The sequence below is a fragment of the Oreochromis aureus genome, linkage group 5 (assembly GCF_013358895.1).
Source record: "Oreochromis aureus strain Israel breed Guangdong linkage group 5, ZZ_aureus, whole genome shotgun sequence".
In the NCBI taxonomy this organism is placed as follows: Eukaryota; Metazoa; Chordata; class Actinopteri; order Cichliformes; family Cichlidae; genus Oreochromis; species Oreochromis aureus.
The window spans coordinates 21278989-21301673 of record NC_052946.1 but is presented as its reverse complement, the minus strand read 5'-3'; the positions used below and the strand labels follow the sequence as shown (position 1 = coordinate 21301673).

Genomic DNA, 22685 nt, shown 5'->3' with positions numbered 1-22685 from the left:
TTATAGAATACTATTTTCTTACCATTCAGTTTTTTGCAGCTCCAGTGTCTAATGGCTACTTTCTTGTTCTAGTTCTAGCAATTTGTAAATTGCTTATTTGTTTCTCAATAAGTAATTTGGAAATTTCAAAAGAAAGTTTTCCAAGATTTTGGTTTCCTCAAATCCCCACAATTCATAGTGCTAACTGCATACTTACTCACCATTGGCTTCTAGCCACATAGCACAATGTGTTTTAGAGCCCTTTCCCTGAAAAAAAGCTCCCTGTTTATTTTTTTTAAAACTGCCAAAAATAATTTGTTTAAACTTTTTTTAAAAGCAGAGGGTGCTATGGTTCCTGGTTGCCATCAGTGACAACGCTTCTTTGTTTTGTTCTCTTTTCTCCCCTTCAGTCTTTCCCTGTTTGCGTGTTTGCATTTGTTCGCTGGTGCTTGGCTAGTCTATTTACCTGTTTCAACTTTCCATGACTTAAATGCCATGGAAAGTTGCGGTGTAGGGATAAAAGGATTTTGCAGTTATTACGTAAGTTAGGACATAGATTTCCTGCAAAGTCTAAATCAAGCTTTAGCTCTCCCAGGTTTCTGCATGTTCTTTGTTCACTTCTGCACTACATCAATAACTCAGGTGATGCTCCATCATGTCACTGTGACAAATATTCATTATTATGTCATTGTGACAGTGACATCATGATTAGACTTAGGAAAAAACAAATGCACAAGTTATCTGTTATCATGGATCACCTATAGCAGCAACCTCTGGAGCTGAAAAAATAACTGCCTACCATCAGTTGTTCTGGTAGCCAATTCAGTCTGACTCAAAAAGTGAGTCAATCTAAAAGTTTCCATGCTGAGTAGTCTGACATGCGTTGGACCTTTTTGATGCTACATGTCACTGTATAGTGATGTTATACAAGTACCTGTGTATCTCAGCTTCCTCATCGATTGGCTAATGCCTGTGTGTCGCTGTTCTGCTAGCTAGCAGCCAAACAGCTGCTAGCTCAGCCTGGCTACAGGCATTTCAGTAGGCAACGATGACATCAAACAAACCTAATGGGAGTATATTGAGCAATCTGGCTAGCATCAACAGCACTATTTTCTCCATACCTTCCCAACAGAACATCTGTCAGTGCCTGAGTGCCTGTTAACAACATCAGTAATAAAGCACTACTGATGCTTGGATGCATGGTATCATTAGTAACAGGAACATTGACTTTGTTTGCCTAGCAGAGATTATGATTGTCAAAAGAGTAGATTCTCAGATATTAATCAATACTAAAAATTAATAACAAATAAAGATACTACTTTCCAGCAGTATCAATACCAACAGTGCTGTCTTTGCCCCATCCAGCTGACACAACTTCACACAGCACCATAGCAGCACACAGCTCGTCCCTCCCCAGCTAAAGTAGTGAATGTTCATTGCGCTGAACGACTCTTTAGAATTAATTTAAAAAGGTAAGTAAAGCTCCTGTTTCAACAGCATTGACGTAATAAACAGTTATCATAACCTGGCTAGCTTAACATAAACTAGCTTAACATTAACGTAAGCTTTTTAAATATTTGCCATCTGTTTTAATAAACATAATGGCTAGCACACGGTATTTAGATATTAATAATTACTATTTAATTAATTATTGTTAATTATTACTGGCTGAATGAGTCGTAAATGGGATATTGAACCATAACAGAGTAGATTACGGTCAGATGGAGAACTTGCTAGGTTGCTGGCTGTGCTGAGCAGCGGGAAAACCGTATCTGAACTGAGCAGAGAGTTCTGAGTGTGAAGAACTAATCTGAGAAATCAAAAAGTGAAATCTTGAGCAGAGCAGACAAAGAATCTGGCCTAAAGAGAGAGCTGAGGAAGTGACAAGCTGCAGGCTGAGGTGGAACAGTGTGAACGGTGGATCAGAGAGAGGCTGCTGTAATAAGATAATAAACTTTAACTTTTCTGCTTTTACAATAATTGATTAAAATGTGTTCCTTATTTTTTATTTCCCTTCCATAAATATCACACTTTATGCAAAGTTCTTTTTTTTTTCCATAACACTTCTAATAGTTAGAGGTTGGGTATTGTAAAACTTCTCCATAGTATTAAAAATTATATCAAGTATCAAGTAATTTCCTGGGTATCAGTGCTGAGTTTGAGATACCATGTCACCCCTAAAAGATTTGACAAAATCCACAGGTCTCCCCACTCCCCAGTCATGGGTTTACTTTCTATCCCTTGCACCAACCTCCATATACTTGTGAAAAGAGATTTCAGTGTAGCAGCCACCACCCTCTGAATTCTCTTCCATCTGAGCACCACAATACTCCATCACTGGACTCATCTAAAAGCTCCTCAAAACTCAACTATTCAACAATACCTTCAACCTCTAGATTTTTTCATTTGTTTGTTGTGTTAATAAAAATGTTACTGTTATCTATCCAGTGATCCATCTGTATGTAGGAGAGAAAAAACATTATTATTATTATTATCTGTGCACCCATGCAGTTTTTGGATACAGCTTGCTGACATTTGCTGATAACCTGGTGCTCAACCTTCTCATCCAAAAACAAGAATGTTTGGCTCCAAAAATCCAGTGTACTGTCTTTCCCTCTTCACACTGCACAGAAGAGGAACCGGCAGCAAGGTTCAACACTTTTCTTCCATCAAGACTCTGAAGACCATTACTCTTTGTCCACAGGTTTAATGATGTAGAAAGTGTGAAACTGAAACAAACATAACACAATTACAATTACAAAGTATATTCTTTAAATCTTACATATCAGTGTGGCGATCAGGGAAATATTTTACTGATGTTTAGGCATATTGGCACCCAATTAGCCTTTATTACAGGTGCAGTTATAACCACTTTAAACTGTTGAGTTGAATTTATAATCGTAAATGCTTTTGAATGCTTTTCATAAGCTTAAATGTTTATATGCTGGTTTGTATGGGGGAGGCCCCAGACTTCAGTGTGAAAGACTAGGTTGCAGGTTGACAGGAAACGCAGGTTTTTGAGCATGCTTGTGAAAGTGAAATTAACCAGGGAGCATTTAAGGTCGAGACACACACACACAGTAGATAGACTCATTTATAGGTGAAAGTTTAATCATATTTTGCTTGTGACTGCATTTTGTGCCTGCAAAAGAACAGTTTGTTGCAGAATGTGGGCCTGATGTTCCAGACGACAAGCGGGCGTCCGGCAGCGACAGGAAGCACCTGCCGTGAAGACAATGTTCTTTTTTAACTGTGTCACAAGTTGTCAACAGAACATTTGTGGTTTTAACTTATGCATGTATTGTATCGGATGATGTATGAGGGGGCGTCGGTAAATATACCCTGATGTTATAAAATCATTCCTGTGTAGTTATTGGGCGGAGATCTACAGCTGATGTTGTGCAGTGTACATCTCCCCACGCGTGTTCATTAAAAATCATCGTTTGACTCCACCCGGCCAGATCAGTGTTGTTATTTGGATTTCCTCCTGTATCCCTCCTTAATATTTGAACCCTAACACCTACATACTACAATAACCTAAATCAACATAGTGTAGCCGGATGGGCTACTCGCCTTTCATTTCTCTCTCGCTCGCTCTCTCCTGCGCTCGCTCTCTCCTGCGCTCGCTCTCGCTGCGCAACTATGTTAATTAGGAACCCACCTGTATATTGATTACAGGGTGGTGTTTACCTGTATAAAGGGAAGCCGGGTTTTTTTGTTGGATCATTCCTCCCGAGCTTCTGGTGCGACACAGCAGTAAATGCTGGCCTATCGGTTAATTTTACGATCGGATCGTGTGACTGCTACAGGTAGGCCTCCTTCTGACCTCTGATTTTTCTCAAAGTCGGTAACTAGTGGACTGGTGCCAGCTGAACTACCTCCAGATCAATGCCAGTAAAACCAAGGAGCTGGTGGTAGACTTCCGCAGGCACAAGCATCCTCCACTGCAACCACTGAACATCCAAGGTATGGACATCAAGGCTGTGGACAGCTACAGGTACCTTGGTGTTCATCTGAACAACAAACTGGACTGGACTCATAACTCAGACGCCCTCTACAGGAAAGGGCAGAGCAGGCTGTACCTGCTGCGGAGACTCAGGTCGTTTGGAGTGGAGGGCCCACTCCTGAAGACCTTCTATGACTCTGTGGTGGCCTCAGCCATTTTTATGGTGTGGTCTGCTGGGAGGCAGCATCTCTGCCGGGGACAGGAAGAGACTGAACAGGCTGATCCGAAGGGCCAGCTCTGTTCTGGGAGGCCCTCTGGATCCAGTGGAGGTGGTGAGTGACAGGAGAATGGTGGCTAAGCTGTCATCCCTGATGGACAACATCTCCCACCCCATGCATGAGACTGTGAAGGCACTGAGCAGCTCCTTCAGTGGGAGACTGCGGCACTTACGGTGTGGGACGGAGAGATTTCGCAGGTCTTTCCTCCCCACTGCTGTCAGACTCTACAATAAAGACTTTTGCAGCTGATCAAACACACAAACCCACACATGTGCAATAAGACTGCTATATGTGCAATTCTTCTTCTGACGAAGTTGTGTTTTTGTATTTTCCTACTCAGTTGTATATAGTATTTGTATTTCTATTTTATTCTATTGTATATATTATTCTATTCTATTTTATTCTATTGTACATAGTATTTTATTTTATTTTATTTTATTGCATTCCAGTGTTTTCTAATTTCTGCTACATAACTTTGCACTTTTGCTGTAACAAAACAAATTTCCCACCTGTGGGACTAATAAAGGCCATCTTATCTTATCTTATCTTAGTAGTCATATTTTTGCGGCCCGCTACAGCGCGGCTGTTTCCTTTTTTTACTGTAGCCGTGGTGGAGAGACGCGTGAGTTGCGTCCACCGTGCAGTACAGTGCCTCCAGTCTTGGGGTAAGCCGCTTATATTATAGCTGCTAGTATTTTTAAAGTAGAGAAGATTAAGGTTATCTTTGCCTTTTTTTTTTGTTTGTAGGATTTGATTGCTGCCGCACCTCTCAGGGATCAACTGCCTGATTTTAAGCGAAGAGTTGAGACGCCTGCCTAGCTGCTGTCTTGTCTTGCCTTGTTTTATCTTGTGTTCCGATCTGTTGGTTGTCCAGTTTTGTTCCTGCTGCTTACCTCGCCCCTGGGGGCTTTGGGTCTCACGCTAAGCCCCTTTTGGACTATCGTTTCCACTCCAGCTTTCGCGGCGGGTCGGGCGATCCTCAGCTGCATATTGGGCTGGTGTTACAAAACTGGTACTGCCTCTCCCTTTTCTCCCAGTTGTGGAGAGCTGTGCGAGACTGAGTGGGGCTACGGACAATCGGAACCAGCACCAGCTGTGGGCTGGCTCGCAGAGTACAAGTACTTCTAATCGGTGCTCTGTGGTGTGTATGTGGGTGTGTTTTATTGCAGATCTCCGTTTTTCTTTAATTTCTTTTTTTAGTATATAGAGAGCCTGTTTTATGTCCCCTGTTTTTATCCATTTAATGTGTATGTCTTGTGCTTTTATTTCAGCGAACTGAGGATCTACCAGCGGCCGTGGGACCTTAGGTGGCGGGTCGCTTTCCACACTTCTTTTGTTGTACAGCACCAGGTGAATAGACTATAGTAGGTTTTTTTGTGTGGTTTTCTTTTGGTCCACCGCTGCTGGTAAGTCCCAGTTGTGTGTTTATTTTTATTGTAATTTGGGACACCGTTTTAGACATTCAGTGCACTCTCAGTGTTTTGTTTTTATTTTACATTAATAAATAAAATTGTGTTAATATTTGAGTCGGCCTCAGTGTGCATCCCTGAACCTGTGCAAATGTTGTTGTTTTAATTACATTTCATTTTTAAAGTTCATTTTTCCTGGGGGCTAGAATTCCCCCTCAGGTGGCGTTGTCATTTTATTATTTCTTTTATAACCCCGCCGACCACTTGGTCACAATAGCGTAGCACTTTAACTGCAAGAATAAGCATAGCCGCACTCTAAACATGTGGCTTCAACAACGTATCAAAGTTACACATTAAACTTCCGTCATGTCACAAAATACAACCACAGAACTACAGATAAATATCAAATAAACAATACACATACAGACGATGCTCCAAAAGACGAAGGATTGAGGGCAGATGAATGTGGATTCATGGCAGTCTCCTTGGCCATGTGCAAACGTCACTAAACCTTACTACTTCCTGCTTCCTGTGATGTCACCAGGTATCAGAACTATTAAAGGGACAGCTGCACTAACACTATCAGCACACTCCCCGCCCGGCATGATAGAATGCCACTACTAACATACAATACAGAACAGTTATACATGGTTATATATGTATATACATATAGAGTAACAGTTCAGTCTTTATTTGGATGTAACAAAAGAATGAGCTCTGACACAGGTCTCAAAAATACTTTTGTCCCGTCTTGCCTGGTTGCCTTCACCTTCGCTGTGCGGACCTTATTGTCCTGGCTAGGGAAGACTTGGGTGATTACTCCAAGAGGCCATTCATTTCTCTTGAGCTGCTGATCTCTGAGAAGTACAATGCTCCCAGGCTCCAGATTGGGTTGACTGTCCTGCCACTTTCTTCTTGGCTGCAGTGAAGAAAGATACTGTCGTCTCCATTTGCTCCAGAAAGTCTGGGCCAGATGCTGCACCTGACGCCATTGTTGTTTACATATATCTTTGACATTGGAGTCTTCAGGTGGAGCTGATGGAGTACCCATCTTCTGAGTTAGGAGAGTGGCTGGGGCGAGTAGAACTGGGTCACTTGGATCAGTAGATACTGGTATGAGAGGCCTGGCATTAATAATTGCCACCACTTCTGCCATCAGCGTAGTAAGGCCCTCATGTGTCAAATTTGATGTCTCAAGTTGCAGGAACATTGAATCGAGAATTCTTTTGGCTATTCCTATCATCCTCTCCCATGTGCCACCCATGTGAGACGCATGTGGAGAGTTGAAGACCCATGCACAGCCTTTTCCTGCTAGGCACTTCTCAACAGATGTGGAGTCAATATTGGATGGAATCTTTAATTCAGCTGACGCACCCCCGAAGTTTGTGCCTCTGTCCGAACGTATTTCTTTCACAGGACCTCGAATAGCTAGAAACCTCCTGAGGGCATTGATGAAGCATGAGGTGTCCAGAGATACTATGACCTCTATGTGGACTGCTCTAATGGCCATACAAGTGAATATAACTGCCCATCTCTTACTATGGGCGAGACCACCTCTTGTACGCCGTGCAACAACACTCCACGGGCCAAACACGTCCAGTCCAACGGAGGTAAATGGGGGTTCCATAGAGAGGCGATCTGATGGCAGGTCAGCCATCTTTTGTTGTTCAGGGAGGCTTTCGACATGTGACACAATGGTGGATGACAGTGCTCACCAATCTCTTCATACCTATTATCCAGTAGCCTGCTGCACGGATGGCACCCTCTGTGAAGTGGCGTCCCTGGTGCAGGGTTTGTTCATGGAAATGTCTGACCAGCAATGTTGCAATACAACACGTTCTCACCCCCAATTCGTCAAATGTGTGACGCATGGTCAGGCTCCCTCTGCTTCACTTATCGACGCGCAGGGTACCCCCCTCGCGTCGAGAATTGACGTGCAGGGTCCTCCTATTGAATACTATAGCGCTCCCTAAACGTTGTTTATTGACGACAAGAGATTGCCGCGGAAGAGCTTGTTGTCCGTATATTTATATTTATGTATTTCCGAAATCACATTGTAGTGACGTGTACTGAACACAATATATTATATAATGTAAACAACTACCTGAGAAACATCAGATACAGCAGATAAATTAATTATAGGCCATTACTTTTGTATCGTTTATTGCATTTATGGAGGGAGAGGTGTATGCTGGGTAATGGCACAGCTAGCGACCGGGTGACCCGCTTCGGATGTTCAGTCGATCAGGCGTTATTAGCAGAAATCAGTCCCATAGATATGGGCCATCTCCACCTGCTAGATTGTTCAGAAGGTTGTTATCATCCATCCAGATGGAGGATCACTAACAGGAGCGTGGAAGACTCCAGAATCCACTCTGGCTGGAATCCGTGGATACAGCAGTGTTTACAGGTAAGGCCATTTAAACGGACGGCATTTATAGAATGACTATTAAAAGTCAGCGAGTGTCAATAATGTTAATGTGGTTATGTTAGTAATACAGCGAGTGCTAATATAACAGCTTTAAGATGCATTTGTAGATATTATTACGTGTTTTACCGTCTTTATGGTGCTAGCTTAAAGTTACAGTATAAACGTTAGCTTATATTGTAGTAAAGCTGTTACTGTTTAAACGATGTTGGGACAGAAATATTAGCTTCTGTCATGACTGATGAAGTTACTAGTTAATAAAGTTTCCAGTAAAGTGATTAATCGCAGCCACAGGTTGACAGTAAATATCTCGATTAGCTTCAATGCATCTGTAATAAATATGTGCAAGTTTCAGTGCTTCGTTTAAACTGTATGATACTTATACTGACCCAGGGTCAGTGTAAAATACAATCCTAGCTGTGTGAACAAAGCCTGGCTCCTTTAATCCTGCATGACAAACCTCAGGATGCAGGTTATTATTACTCTTTCCTGCTGGCACACCTGTCACACCTGAGAGTCAGCTAGAAACTTACAGTGACATGGACATCATGCAAAGACTGCCAGACTCTGTAATACTGTAAATGATCAGTGACTCAGGTTAACACTAAACTTTAAACAGTCCCTCTGTGTCTCTGTGTGTGCTGAACATCTAGGATTGAGTCAGGCTGCATTGACTGTGGTACTTTTCTGTGTTAAAAGCAAGTTGAAGACGGCTCAGAAACATTTGAAGATTAAAATTTAGCATTATGGCTGCTGGTGGTGTGTAAAGCTTCTACTCAGCTGTATTTTTGTTACTAATTTATGTTTGTTGTTGTTTAACACAGATTTCAGAAGAGCAAAGATGAGCACTGTTGCTTAATCCTTAATAGTTTAAGTGGATTGGAAATAAAAAAATTCCAGATTTTTCTTCCACAGAAGTTTCATTTGTCAGTGTGAAGAGGGAGCTGCAGTGAGGACACAGCCTGGTCACTGAGGTCAGAGGTCAGAATAGGGGTTATAAAAAAAATCGAAATGTATTTATAAAGAAACCTTTAAATAATATTTTAATTAATAGTCATAATTATGATTATTATTAGAAATATCAAACATTTAAGTGGATTTTCTGTTACACGTATTGTCTTAGCCCTGCGATAACTGGCAGCCTGTCTTTGTCCTGTATCAGCTGGGATAGGCTTCATCCTCCCGACCTTGAATTGGATACATGAATTGTATTGAATTGTAATCCAATTATGTAATCTGATCATTTACAAACTCAAGGTATCTAATCAAAATGTAAGTAATAATGATAAAAATGGGAAAGCAGAAATAAGTGTGACATGAATGTAAATGTGTTAGCTGACATAGAGGACAGCTACATGTAGTCTGAAAAACCTTTGTTGTCAAGTTTGCAGGTCCATCAGCACGAGACATTCTTACATAGAAGAGACTGTTAAAGTCTCTAACTCAGTGAAGCATTATTGGTCCAGTCTGTTTGGATAAATATAGTAAGTTGATGTTTGTCCATTTATTGACACACTTTCTTAAGTGCTTATCCAGTTCAGGATCACAGTGGAGCTGCAGCTGAATGTGTTCAGTAAAGAAACCTTACAAAAGTTAACAATATACCTGCATCTCTGTACGTTGTTGTCCACAGGATGAGAAAATCAAACTGGAAGACTGTGGAACATGTTAATAAATGTTTGTGTGTTTATGCCTGTGTCTTTCACAGGAGGCGCTGAAAGGTTTCCCTAATAGTTCCTGGTGAATCAAAGCAGAACCATAAAGGTTGCTGGACTGCATGATGGCCTTAACCCTGAGAAGTCATCCTGTTAAAGGAGGAACCAGTTAGAAGCTGTTTTCAAAGTAGCTGAGCAGATTTCATCTCAAGTAAGCGATTAACTGTTTGTTTGTTTGTTCTGCCACTTAAAGAGCATTTAAGGATCGTCTTTTGAGTGTCCAGTTGAATTAATTCTACTGGCTCTCATGGTCATTTGTGATTATGGACATATTTTTCATGTTCATCCAGCTATTTAGTAAATTCTATCTATTTAGTAATATCTGTCAGCTATAAAATATAATATAAATATAAAAATATCTAAATATCTCCTGCCCTTTATATTTTAATGATGTAAGACCAGACGTCTGTCATCGTGTTACATTAGCATTAATGGATTGGATTTATATAGGGCTGTTCAAGGCACCCAAAGCGCTTGATATGTGAGCATTCCTCACATATCAATGAGATGCTGTACAGTACAATCCTACAGACACAGCAGAGGGATAACGACGGCTATTCAACATCGTTACACGACACATTCGAGCTGCATGATGCAGACAAAGTGACTAAATCATCTTTTTGTGGTTTATTGTCTTCAAACCAGCAGACAAAGCCGATGGCAGAAGATGTTTGGAGAAGAACTTCAGGCCGTATACTGAAAAGGTATTTTTTTCTTGTTATCAAAAGACATTTGGAGTGACGGCTTCTACAACTGTGCTGAAGTAAAGCCTACTGTCTAAGAAGTCACAGTGTTGATATTCAGCACAAAGAGAAAAGCTCACTAGTTTGAATTTATTTACAATCATAGTTTTTATACATTCTGACTGTAAACAGCTTTTACAGCTTTGATATTGTTTGACACTCGATATCAGGTGATGGTATTTAATTTAAAGGTTTCTTTGTCCCAATGAGCCATTTACACTGACCAGTTCAGTTTAACTGTAACACATTCATTATTTAGATCCAACATTTCTAAGAGAAATAACTGAATGTAAAAATGGCAGCACTCAGACCAGGTTTAATTGATAGAGATGTCTGCATGCATTATGAAATTTATGTATCCCAGATAATTGTTATTCATCTAGTCCTGGCAGACCCACCCCTTCCTCCCAAGTAAACTGCAACCCAAAAGAACTAGTGGGGCTATTTACACACTCACAACCAGTGTGGGGTAAAAAAGAGCCATCAAAAACCTGTCAGCCTGCACAGCTACAGATGTGCTAAAAGCTATAACAGTTAGAAGCTCTGCTTATGGAGAAACCCTTGGAGAAACTTTCTAAGCCTAACAGGGGACAGGTACTCCTGCCCAAATAACATGATATAACCCCACATACAGCCCAGCCATAAAATGAACCAAGTCATTTAGTTAAAGACAGCATGGGAGCAAATGCCAGCCTGCACCAACCTGACATTTCTTCCTCCTGAATTAAATGGATGGATGGATGAAAGTTAAATGACTACAAACCTAAAGCCGCTAGTTCCCACACTGGAGTTCCCTGACACTGTGTTTTAACTATATTTAGCTTGTATGTGAGACACTGCATTGAACGATTGTTTCTGTCTTAATGGTTTCAGCTCAGATGTTCTGCTTTTTCCTTTCTGTAGATCAAAGCAGCTCGTGCTCTGTCTGCTTCCATTCTGATGGCAAGAAGAAGAAGAAGGAGAAGAATGCTTCAGCGAAGTGGCGTTCATGGTCTCAGTGGACAGTCATGGTCACACACTGCATGTGGTTTTAAAAGCAACATTGTTCACCACAACAATGGAGATGTGTAATATTAGTGCAGCTACGTTTTGTTCTTGAACATCAGTTCTGTTTTCTACTTTGACCACTTAGACCAAAAAGTGTTGTTTTCAGATTCTTTCTTTTAAATCTATAAAGCACCTGTTCATTTTTATTACAATTAGTTTCACATAAATGTTAGTGTTTCCTTTATGATCTTTTAATGCTTACACTACACTGTACACGTCTACATTAGAGACATTTCTGTTACCTATGTATGAGACTGGGCTGCTTGACTACGATTTGGAAATGGATGCAAAATCACACGGATCGTGCTATTGTTTGTTTTTAATATGATGGACTGAACACAGGAGGTATCTGACTAAGCAAAGATTAATCTGAGCCCATTTCTACCTGTCTCTGCTGTTTCAACTGTAACTGTCAGGATATATATTTATTCCAGCTCTCATAGGGCAAAGGAATGACTCAGACTTGTCAAATGTTCTTTGATTTGATACACAATATGAAGTTCACAATTTTCTTACAAATAAAACTATAATGACAAACATGAACAGCTGTGCTTATTTCTGAGACATGAGTTTTTTGAACGTGTTCATATTTAACAGTGTGCATTTGTATGCTGAAACTGTAATGGTGAACCTGAGGTGATGGTCAACAGAAGGCAAATATATATAAATATAAAACAATATTGAAGTAATGTCTTTACCCTCTGCAGCGTGTGGACGCTGTGCACGCAATCACCTTATTCACTGTAGTAAACATGCACCGCTGGCTCACGTGACTGACTGTCTCCATGGTTACATCGTATATTATTAGCTATGTAAACAGCTTCCAAAGATACCGCCATAGCTCTCTGCAACACTTTCACGCTTTGCAAATCATTTCACGTTTTTGATAGTTATGAAGACAGAATATGTTTTTAAAGACATGCTAGGCGGTTGCTATGGTGGTTGCTGTGGACTAGGGTGGACCGCGCGTCCGATTCCTGTTATTAGCTGTCCGCCGTAGGAAGGCTGCGTTCCATTTAGAAGTAGCGACAGTCTGCCGTAACTCGAACTCAAACCCCGTTTTGTTCTTTAATTAAAGGGCTTTTATAGCCGTTCATGACACGCACGCACACACACATAAAACACTTTGCCTCACCATGAGAATGCAACTTTACTAAAACCTTTAAAGTATCTGATATAGGATAGAAAAATGAAGCAACCAGAGATTTAATGGTGAAGACTCTGGGTTCTGTAGTTCACGTTTTACAGTCCTGAATGACTCTCTGCACATCCATATAATTTATTGAAGAGGAGTTTAGAATGCACTTTAGATTTAGACTGTTGCTGTTTAATTTTTACATTGTTACTGTGTTATGTCATGAATAAGGTTCACCTGCTGGGGTTTGATGGATCAGCTGGACAATACAGTCAAAGACAGACTTCATCCATCATACGCAAGAATCCTAGTTGGATTTTTGTTTTCACTCATATTTTAGAACCAAATATTGAAAACAACTGTGACAGACTGGATACCTGGTCAGGGTGTACATTACCTTTCACTCAAGCATCCCAGGACAGAGCCCTGCCCCACCATGAGCCTGGGTGGATATGTGGTTATAATATAAAATGACTGATACTGAATTTGAATATTTCATGAATTATAATACAAATTCCTAGGCGTTTGTTCCAGCAAGAGTAATATTGATTACATATGTCTGAATTGCTAACCCTAACCCTAGCTCAACAGACCACAATGCCCTGGACTGTCACTATTATTACATGCTGTGAACATAAGTAGCTTTGATCACAGTTTATGTTGTAAAAGAGAAGGAATATTTAAAAAAGATCAACATTGTGATGTTATTTCTTCCAAACTGACCAGAAACATGCTTGTCATACTCTCACAGCACAGGATCAGACTCACTGTGCATGACGGATCAGGCCAATAATGTTTGTTAGATTGTCAGTTGTTTAGTGCTTCTGTACAGTTATGGTCATCATCTCTATTTCAGTATAATTAATATGCAGAAAACACTAAAAGTTGATTGTCTTCCAATATTCTAGCATAATTAAAAAACTTTGACTTTGTTAGTACATATTGGTACAGTCCTAATGCCAGTATGATTCTTCATAACTCCTGCTTTGAAATACTGAACTTTAAAATGTACCTGATGAAAGATAATTTACAGTGGCACTCTGTCAGGATAATTCTGACTATAAGATCACTGTATTGATCTGAATCCTTCTGCAATGTGCTGTGAATGAATGCTGATGCAACTCACTGTGGGAAGCTGTTAATAAATGAATCTGTGACACATGCAACACATTCACAGAGGAAGAGGACACAAAGGGAGGACACGCAGGCTGTGTTAAAGTCAGAAATCCAAATCTTTAGTCAAAAACAGGCGGCGGTTACAAACAGGAATACAAGCAGTCCATTAAACAGTCTACAGGGTCAAACATTCAGAGAATTCAAACAACAGTAAAAAATAACTGGACACTGAAAACTTAAAGCGATGTGAGACGAAAACAAAAGGAAGCAGCGCAGTATATTCACTGAATTATCATCAATTACAAAAGAGAAAAGCAACGATTTCTACGGTTTGTTTTCTTAATTGCAGTTAAGAGTGTGGCTGGTAAAGATGGAAACATACAGAATGTAAACTGTGTGAGTTTGTTGAACTTTGTTAGTAACAAATGAGGTAAAAAAAACAAAACAGACAAAACACAGAAAGAGGCTCTCAGTATTCATTAATAATTAGAAAGCATCTAAACATTCTGGTCATGGATTTTACAGTCTTAGTTCCGCTTCGCTGTCATTATTATAATCATCATGATCAATGGTGAGGTCCTGAGGTGGGCAGGGCTGTCTCTGGTGATGTCACCATGAAGGAACAGCATCTGGCACGTGTTGCTGAAACATCCCAGTACACTGGTGTAGTTTCCTCTCCAGCTGGTTTGACACTTCAACATTAAGGGGAAGAAGAAGAAACAGTGTTAGGTCAGGTGACCACATGGTTTCTAAAATAACTGACAGGAAGTAACCAGGCCGTTAGAAATGGATGGCATGTGTTTAGAGTTACTGTAGTTGGGTAACTCTACTTACCAAAAGCAAAGCTGCTGAATGTTGCAGGAACATGCTCATGTGTGGTGGTCATTCAGTGCTGCTCCGGCAGGTTAGACAGTCCAAAATTGATATGCTTCCCATCTGAGAGTTTGAAAACACACATGCAAAGATTTATTTTGTGTTACAGTCAAAGTTGGATGTTCGTCTTTGTCCTTTAAAAATGTTTGTGTATTTGAAAGCACTAACATTTTATGATGACTCGGATCGTCTCTTTCTAAGAGTATCTTCTTTAAAGGGGAGACAAGTATCCACTGATCCACGTCACTTTACCTGGATGATGACTCCTCTCTCCCTCACTCAGAAACACTCCTAATATAACCAAGCAAATAAATAATATTGAAGGTTTACTTACATCATTACAAAAACATCAAAAACATCTCCCTTTGATTCCATTTCTCCATTCCTGCTAAACGTCAGGCAACAAATATCCCAGTAAATCACAGTAAAATGTAAAGCACATATTTTCTCTGCTTTGTCTAACCTCTGCAGAGCCTCTGTCAAGAAAAACATATCTGTAAGCATAAAACAAATATACATTTCATAACACTGCACTGGACAAACCTCGGTCAGTTGATTTCCTCTGTGCAGTGCAGACGAGCATCAGTCAGCAGGTCAAGGTGGTGAGAAGGACTCGTGCCCTTTGTGACTCTGCTAGTTCTTCTGAGGAAACACCACCGTCTCTCCACACCGTCACCATCTGTGAGCACAAATGGCCGCTCTGCTCTGCCAGCATGTAGGAAATCAGATATCACACACACAAGGGTGAAGAAACATTAGAGCTCAACTTTGGATACTTTAGATCTAAATAGATCAAAGTAGCTCTTAGTTTCAGCAATCAGTGAACAGACAGACAATGATACCAAACTGATTCTGTATGAATACAATATAGTATTGTCAATACAGGTGTGAAATTAATGTATTAAAAGTAATATACATATATATTTGATAAATTAGTTTGCTAAATTAGAATATATTTTTCTTTTTCTTTCATTTAACAATTGCATCTGAATGAATTAAATATTGAACCAAAATATATTGTCAGATTCTTCATTCTCAAATACAAATTTCACAAAGTAAATTTTTGATTAACATAAAAATATGAATTACAAAAATAATTGTATATTATTAAAATATTATATGCACCATGACCAAAGTCAGAATCATCATTACAGTATTGTGGACTTAATGCTTGATAAACTTCAGGGGAGATCATGATGACAGAAAACTGTAAACAACACTCTAAAGTGTCAAGCTGCTTTTCTTGTTTCTGTGACCTCAGCACGCTGACAGACCTGAAGTTGCTACAGATTTTAAAAATGATAATTATAGGGAAGAAACTTCTCTTTTCATCCATTTAATCAAACATTTGATGCCTCAGCTGTCTCAGTCCTAAAGCATTCTGCAACTACAGCTAACCTGAGGAGGCTTGGATTTGGCTGCAGGTGCCCCTGTACATCCTTCTCAGCAGCACACATGTGAGTACCATTTAATCACACTTCTTCCTGAGCTTTGCTTCATCACAAGACTAAAGGTGGCATCCCATGTCACAGTCTTATCATCATCCAATTGGAGAAGAAACATTTACGTGCCTCCTGGTTTTGTTTTCTGATCCTGCAAAAAGACTGAGGACAACAAAGCCCAGAGAACACGAGACACACAATATCCAACATTCAGACTCAACAGCCTCCATAAATGAAGAGCACCAGGTTGGTCCAGTTATACTAGATATAAGCATACTTCACATTACTGTGTATCAATAATAAGCAAGAGACAAACTTTGAAGATGCAGAGCATGAGGTCCCATCATCAGACTGCAAACAAACATCCACCAGGCTTCTTTGTTGGCAGAGGTGAAGATTCTCCCATCAGGGATCAGTAGCATGTATTAACCTGTGATATAAGCAGCAGTCACTGAAATATTACTGTTTCAGATATGAAATCTGCCACATAAAAGCCAGGGTGGGAGGGATCTCTACAAACTGACTTACCTCTGCAAGTGTGAGGCTGTTCCTCCAGCCTCAACAAAAATCTGACTCTCCTGTCACAAACAAAAAACTCCAGCAGGGAGATAGAAAACACTGCCTGGGTCTTGCTGGATGTTGCTGGTCAGAGTCCACACATTAGCAGAGTGCTTCTTGGTCCCACTGACCCATGTGGACAGTGACTGTGGAGAACTGTTCTGGCAAACGGAAAAGAGAATTAAAATGACAAAAAGCCAAACAGGATTTCCACAAAGACTCTCTTGGAATCAGCAATCAGAAAATCATTGGTTCATATTACAATTAAATATGACCAGGCTCCTTAAATGTAAGCAGTTAAGCACATTTCTCCAGGCTGTCAGGTAAACATAGAATTAATCTCAGGTAACATGACTCATAGTAGAGATTCAGTAGGAAAGATTGCTAGCTCTAATATTATTACCACACAATCCAAGGACACACCAACAGCTCAGATTTCTAGAAGTATTTAAACAAATGTCAGTCTATCCATTCATTTTCTTCTGAATATTCAATTCAGGTTCACAGTGGGAGGGTGTGTGTGTGTGTGTGTGTCGGGGGGGTTGTGGAATTTTGTAAATAAAATCTGCTGTGATCAAGCTATTTATTACTGCACGCAGGAGAGCCAACACACATCAAACATCTAAGTTCACAGTCATGTCAGCTCTGCCACAGAAGTGGTGCTCCCACTCCTCTTTGCATTCCAAGAAAGAGGGAGGAAGTTACAAACTGATCATACCACACTTCACACGCCTCGCTATGAAACCTAACGGATCAATGGTTATGCTGTTTTGTGCCCTTGGCTTTATCAGCACCTGTAAAGGGAGTTGTTTTCTCAAACTGCTGATGCTGAAGTAAGTTCATCTAGTTTTAGAAACTTTCACTGAACAGTCTATAAGAGTGTCACAACTAAGCATATGCATAAGCACTTAAATACCTTAAATGAGAATAATAGAAACTTTCTATTAGAGCCTGTCCCAGTAGTCATAGGTAGAGCACACCTGGACAGGTACCAGTCTGTCAGAGGACTAACACAGAGACAGACATCAGAGTAACAAATCGATTTAAAATTAATGTAAGCTTGCTGCAGCTGTATGTATGAACGTGTTTCTGTGCTCACAGTCCACCTCTCAGGAACCTGCAGTTCATTTTAAGTCTACTTTAAACAGACCTCACAAAAGGCTGATGTGGCTGGATCAGTAGTCTGATTTAAGTACGATACCTTTGGCCAGGGATTAATCTGGTACATCTCTTCACTGTAATCTTACGTATTTTCCCCACACCTGAATTAAAAAATACTGATAATTACATATAACACATTCAGTTGATGCAGCCTGACTCAATCTGATTCTAGATGTTCAGCACACACAGAGACACAGAGGGACTGTTTAAAGTTTAGTGTTAACCTGAGTCACTGATCATTTACAGTATTACAGAGTCTGGCAGTCTTTGCATGATGTCCACGTCACTGTAAGTTTCTAGCTGACTCTCAGGTGTGACAGGTGTGCCAGCAGGAAAGAGTAATAATAACCTGCATCCTGAGGTTTGTCATGCAGGATTAAAGGAGCCAGGCTTTGTTCACACAGCTAGGATTGTATTTTACACTGACCCTGGGTCAGTATAAGTATCATACAGTTTAAACGAAGCACTGAAACTTGCACATATTTATAACAGATGCATTGAAGCTAATCGAGATATTTACTGTCAACCTGTGGCTGCGATTAATCACTTTACTGGAAACTTTATTAACTAGTAACTTCATCAGTCATCACAGAAGCTAATATTTCTGTCCCAACATCGTTTAAACAGTAACAGCTTTACTACAATATAAGCTAACGTTTATACCGTAACTTTAAGCTAGCACCATAAAGACGGTAAAACACGTAATAATATCTACAAATGCATCTTAAAGCTGTTATATTAGCACTCGCTGTATTACTAACATAACCACATTAACATTATTGACACTCGCTGACTTTTAATAGTCATTCTATAAATGCTGTCCGTTTAAATGGCCTTACCTGTAAACACTGCTGTATCCACCGGATTCCAGCCAGAGTGGATTCTGGAGTCTTCCCACGCTCCTGTTAGTGATCCTCCATCTGGATGGATGATAACAACCTTCTGAACAATCTAGCAGGTGGAGATCCCACATCTATGGGACTGATTTCTGCTAATAACGCCTGATCGACTGAACATCCGAAGCGGGTCACCCGGTCGCTAGCTGTGCCATTACCCAGCATACACCTCTCCCTCCATAAATGCAATAAACGATACAAAAGTAATGGCCTATAATTAATTTATCTGCTGTATCTGATGTTTCTCAGGTAGTTGTTTACATTATATAATATATTGTGTTCAGTACACGCCACTACAATGTGATTTCGGAAATACAGTATATAAATATACGGACAACAAGCTCTTCCGCGGCAATCTCTTGTCGTCAATAAACAACGTTTAGGGAGCGCTATAGTATTCAATAGGAGGACCCTGCACGTCAATTCTCGACGCGAGGGGGGTACCCTGCGCGTCGATAAGTGAAGCAGAGGGAGCCTGACCATGCATCACACATTTGACGAGTTGGGAGTGAGAACGTGTTGTGCAATATGGTGCTTACAAGGAATGATCTTAGGGTTCTTTTCTTCATGAGGAACCTCTCCATGTCTTATCTGACCACCAACTCTGAGGACATTGTGTGCGTCAGTGAAGGGGTCCAGGGTCCTAAGAGGACTCCCTTTAGGGATCACCTTATTCTTTTTGAGACAGGCCAACTCTTCAGCATATGCCTCTTCCTGCACAGTTTGAATAATGACGTGCTCTGATAAACTGAGTTGATCAGGTGTACCTGCTTTCTGACAGAAATGCCACCCCTTGCATTGCATGGTCCCTTTGACCTTACGTGTGTGAAAGCTGTTCACAATGTGAAGGAGATTAGCAATGGTTTCAAAGCTTGCCAGGAAGAAAATTTGGAGAAACGGTGGGACCCAAGTAGTGTGCGAGAAGCCTGTGTTTGCAAAGTAGAGATTTGCGGGCGGATCTCAGTGTCCATGTTTGCATCCACAAGCTCAAAGGAGTCTGGTTCTAGAGAATCTTGCATAGGCTCAGTCAGAAAAGGAGGTCCAGTGAGCCAAGAGGTATCTGAGAGAAAGGCAGCCGGTACAGACCTTGTCGCACAGTCTGCTGGATTTTCCCCTGTAGACACATACTTCCACTGCTTAGGATGAGAGGACCTTCTGATGCGCATAATACAATTGCTGACATACACATAAAAGCGTCTTGTCTCATTATTTATGTATCCGAGCACTACTTTGCTATCAGTGTAGAAGGTGATAGCATCGATGCGCATGTCAAGGTCTGATGATATGAAATCTGCTAACTCCACGGCCAGTACAGCTGCACAAAGCTCAAGTCTGGGGATTGTGTGTTCAGGTCTAGGTGCCAGCTTCGCCTTACCCATAACAAAGCCAGTATGAGTATTCCCTGCTTCGTCCACCACCCTGAGATAGGCAACTGCTGCAATAGCCATTGTTGACGCATCAGAAAAGACAAACAGTTCTCTCGTCTTTGTTGTTGAAAGAAAAGCTTTGGTATAGGGTCTTGGAATCTTCACGCCACTTAGGTCTTTCAGTGAATCCCGCCAAGACTTCCATTGTTCCTGCATCCCTTCAGGGAGCTGAGAATCCCAGTCACATCTTTGTTGTGTGAGCTCTCTTAGAATGTGCTTCCCTTGAATGGTCACTGGAGCCACAAATCCCAGGGGGTCATACACGCTATTTACCACTGATAGGATGCCTCGGCGTGTGAAAGGCTTCTCTTCTTTGTTGACTTTAAAAACAAACATGTCAGACTCCAAGTTCCAATTTAGTCCCAAGCTGCGCTGTACAGGTAGAATATCTGAGCTCAGATCAAAATCCTTCAAGTCATTTGCGCGATCTTCAGGTGGGAAAGCCTCCATGACCTCTTTGCTGTTAGAGGCGATTTTGTGGAGCCCCAGGTTGGAGTTTGACAGAACATCCTGAGTTTTCTTCAACAGACAGACAGCACTTTTTACACTTGAAAAAGATTTAAGTGCATCATCAACATAAAAGTCACGGCAAACGAATTGTTTCACCTCGGGGTCATGATGTGGTTCTCCATCCATCGCAGACTGCCTGAGGCAGTAAATGGCAACTGCTGGACTAGGGCTATTACCGAACACATGTACAGTCATGCGGTACTCAATGATATCATGTGTAGGACTGTTGTCTCTGAACCAGAAGAACCGTAGGAAGTTACGATCTTCTTCTCTCACAAGAAAGGAATGAAACATCTGCTTGATGTCTGCAGTTACTGCAATGGCATCCTTGCGAAACCTCATCAGAACTCCCAGGAGTAGGTTGTTGAGGTCAGGTCCTTTCAAGAGAACATCATTCAGAGACACTCCCTCATGCTGTGCACTTGAGTCAAAAACAACATGGATGTTGCCAGGCTTCTTTGGGTGGTACACTCCAAAAATGGGTAAATACCATCGTTCCTGGTTTGGAGTGAGAGGAGGAGCAACTTCAGCATGACCATTTTCGAATATTTTCCCCATGAATGAGAAGAAATGTTGGGACATCTCAGGTTTCTTTGCTAAGTTGCATTTGAAGGAGCTGAAGCAGTTAAGAGCTTGCTGTCTGTTATCAGGGAGGTGTTGTCTTGGCTGCCTAAATGGCAAAGGAGCTACCCAGCTATTACTGGCATCCTTCTTGGCCTCTCGTTTTATTATTGCCATGAAGGCAAGATCTTCAAAGGATGGTCCTCGTTTGTTATCCTCTCGGGTAAGCTGGAACACTGTGAAGCCTAGCCCAGCATCTTCTACATCATAGGCACACTTTGAATGTTTGGGACTGTATCTCTCTTTAACCTGGAGAACACTCGGACATGGTTCAAAAATAGTAGGACGAGACTGTTCAAGAGCATTGGTGAAGTACGTGTTCACACTGCATCGCTTATGAACATGTCCCAAACAGACATTGCCCACAATCACCCATCCCAAGTCAAGTTTCTCAGCATAGGGGGCATCGGGCGGGCCATTGATGTATTTGTCAGAGGTGTGGACTCGAGTCACATGACTTGGACTCGAGTCGGACTCGAGTCATTAATTTTATGACTTTAGACTTGACTTGAAAAAAAGGTTGTAAGACTTGTGACTTGACTTGGACTTTTACACCAGTGACTTGGGACTTGAATTGGACTTGAACCTGTTTACTTGAAAAGACTTGATATTTTACCCAAATCTAAAATTTAACATACATATTATATAAAAGTGCGGACCATTAATTCACTTTATTCATTCATTCATTCTTACCACACTCAGTATGTATGTGGCGTGGGCTGTAGCACAGCCAATCAAATTAACCAGATTTGAAAAAAAAAAAACGCTCGAGCCAAAAATGCTTCCAAGAGTAATTTCTTTCGGGTACATAAACTACTAAGTAGTCAACAAAAACGAAATGCAATATGCAAAACATGCAAGAAGAGAATCACAGACGGAGATGGAACAACTTCCAACTTTGTCCGACATTTGAAGTTGCATAAAGAATGGTAGGTGGTGCTTTTTTTTTTTGTGCTTTTTTTTTGCTACGATGAAATAGCTGACTTAGCTAACTTCATCTTATTAGCAAATGTTCTTCGAACTACGTTGATGATACTGTTTGGCTTTAACAGGTATGATATGTTTGTCATGCTATTTTAAATCCGGTCCTGCAAGCGCATCCAAGAATAACATGCAACTTGTTAGCTCAGAATTGTCGGTGAATAGTGAGCAGGGTCCGTTTCAGAAAGTGGGTTCTGTAGCTGTACTCAGTCTCTCTCTGTCTCCTCCCATCATTAACCCCGTAGATTTAACCCAGTTTAGACTGACAAATATTTATTTTACCATCACATCACAATTCAAAATCACTGTGTTTAATTTGCAATTAGTGTATGGTCGTGTTTAACTTTTGCATGTCTGAGCCAGGAAAAAATTTTTTTGGTTAGAAAATCTGGCCCACCTTAGTGTATAATTGAGTAGTCC

The 22685-nt window shown here is 40.8% G+C and overlaps 2 long non-coding RNA genes across 2 annotated transcripts; one reads left to right on the top strand and one right to left on the bottom strand.

Moving 5' to 3' along the window:
- The first annotated feature begins 8983 nt into the window (after positions 1-8983).
- On the top strand, positions 8984-10442 carry LOC120440186. The gene is made up of 3 exons (XR_005613053.1): positions 8984-9021; positions 9749-9906; positions 10401-10442. It is a non-coding gene; the product is annotated as an uncharacterized LOC120440186 (long non-coding RNA).
- Positions 10443-14341: 3899 nt separating this feature from the next.
- Positions 14342-18042, bottom strand: LOC116311813. Its single transcript, XR_005613052.1, has 8 exons — positions 17871-18042; positions 17586-17676; positions 16640-16830; positions 16068-16541; positions 15213-15374; positions 14838-14960; positions 14631-14732; positions 14342-14488 (listed from the first exon to the last, which is right to left on the bottom strand). It is a non-coding gene; the product is annotated as an uncharacterized LOC116311813 (long non-coding RNA).
- Positions 18043-22685: the final 4643 nt, after the last annotated feature.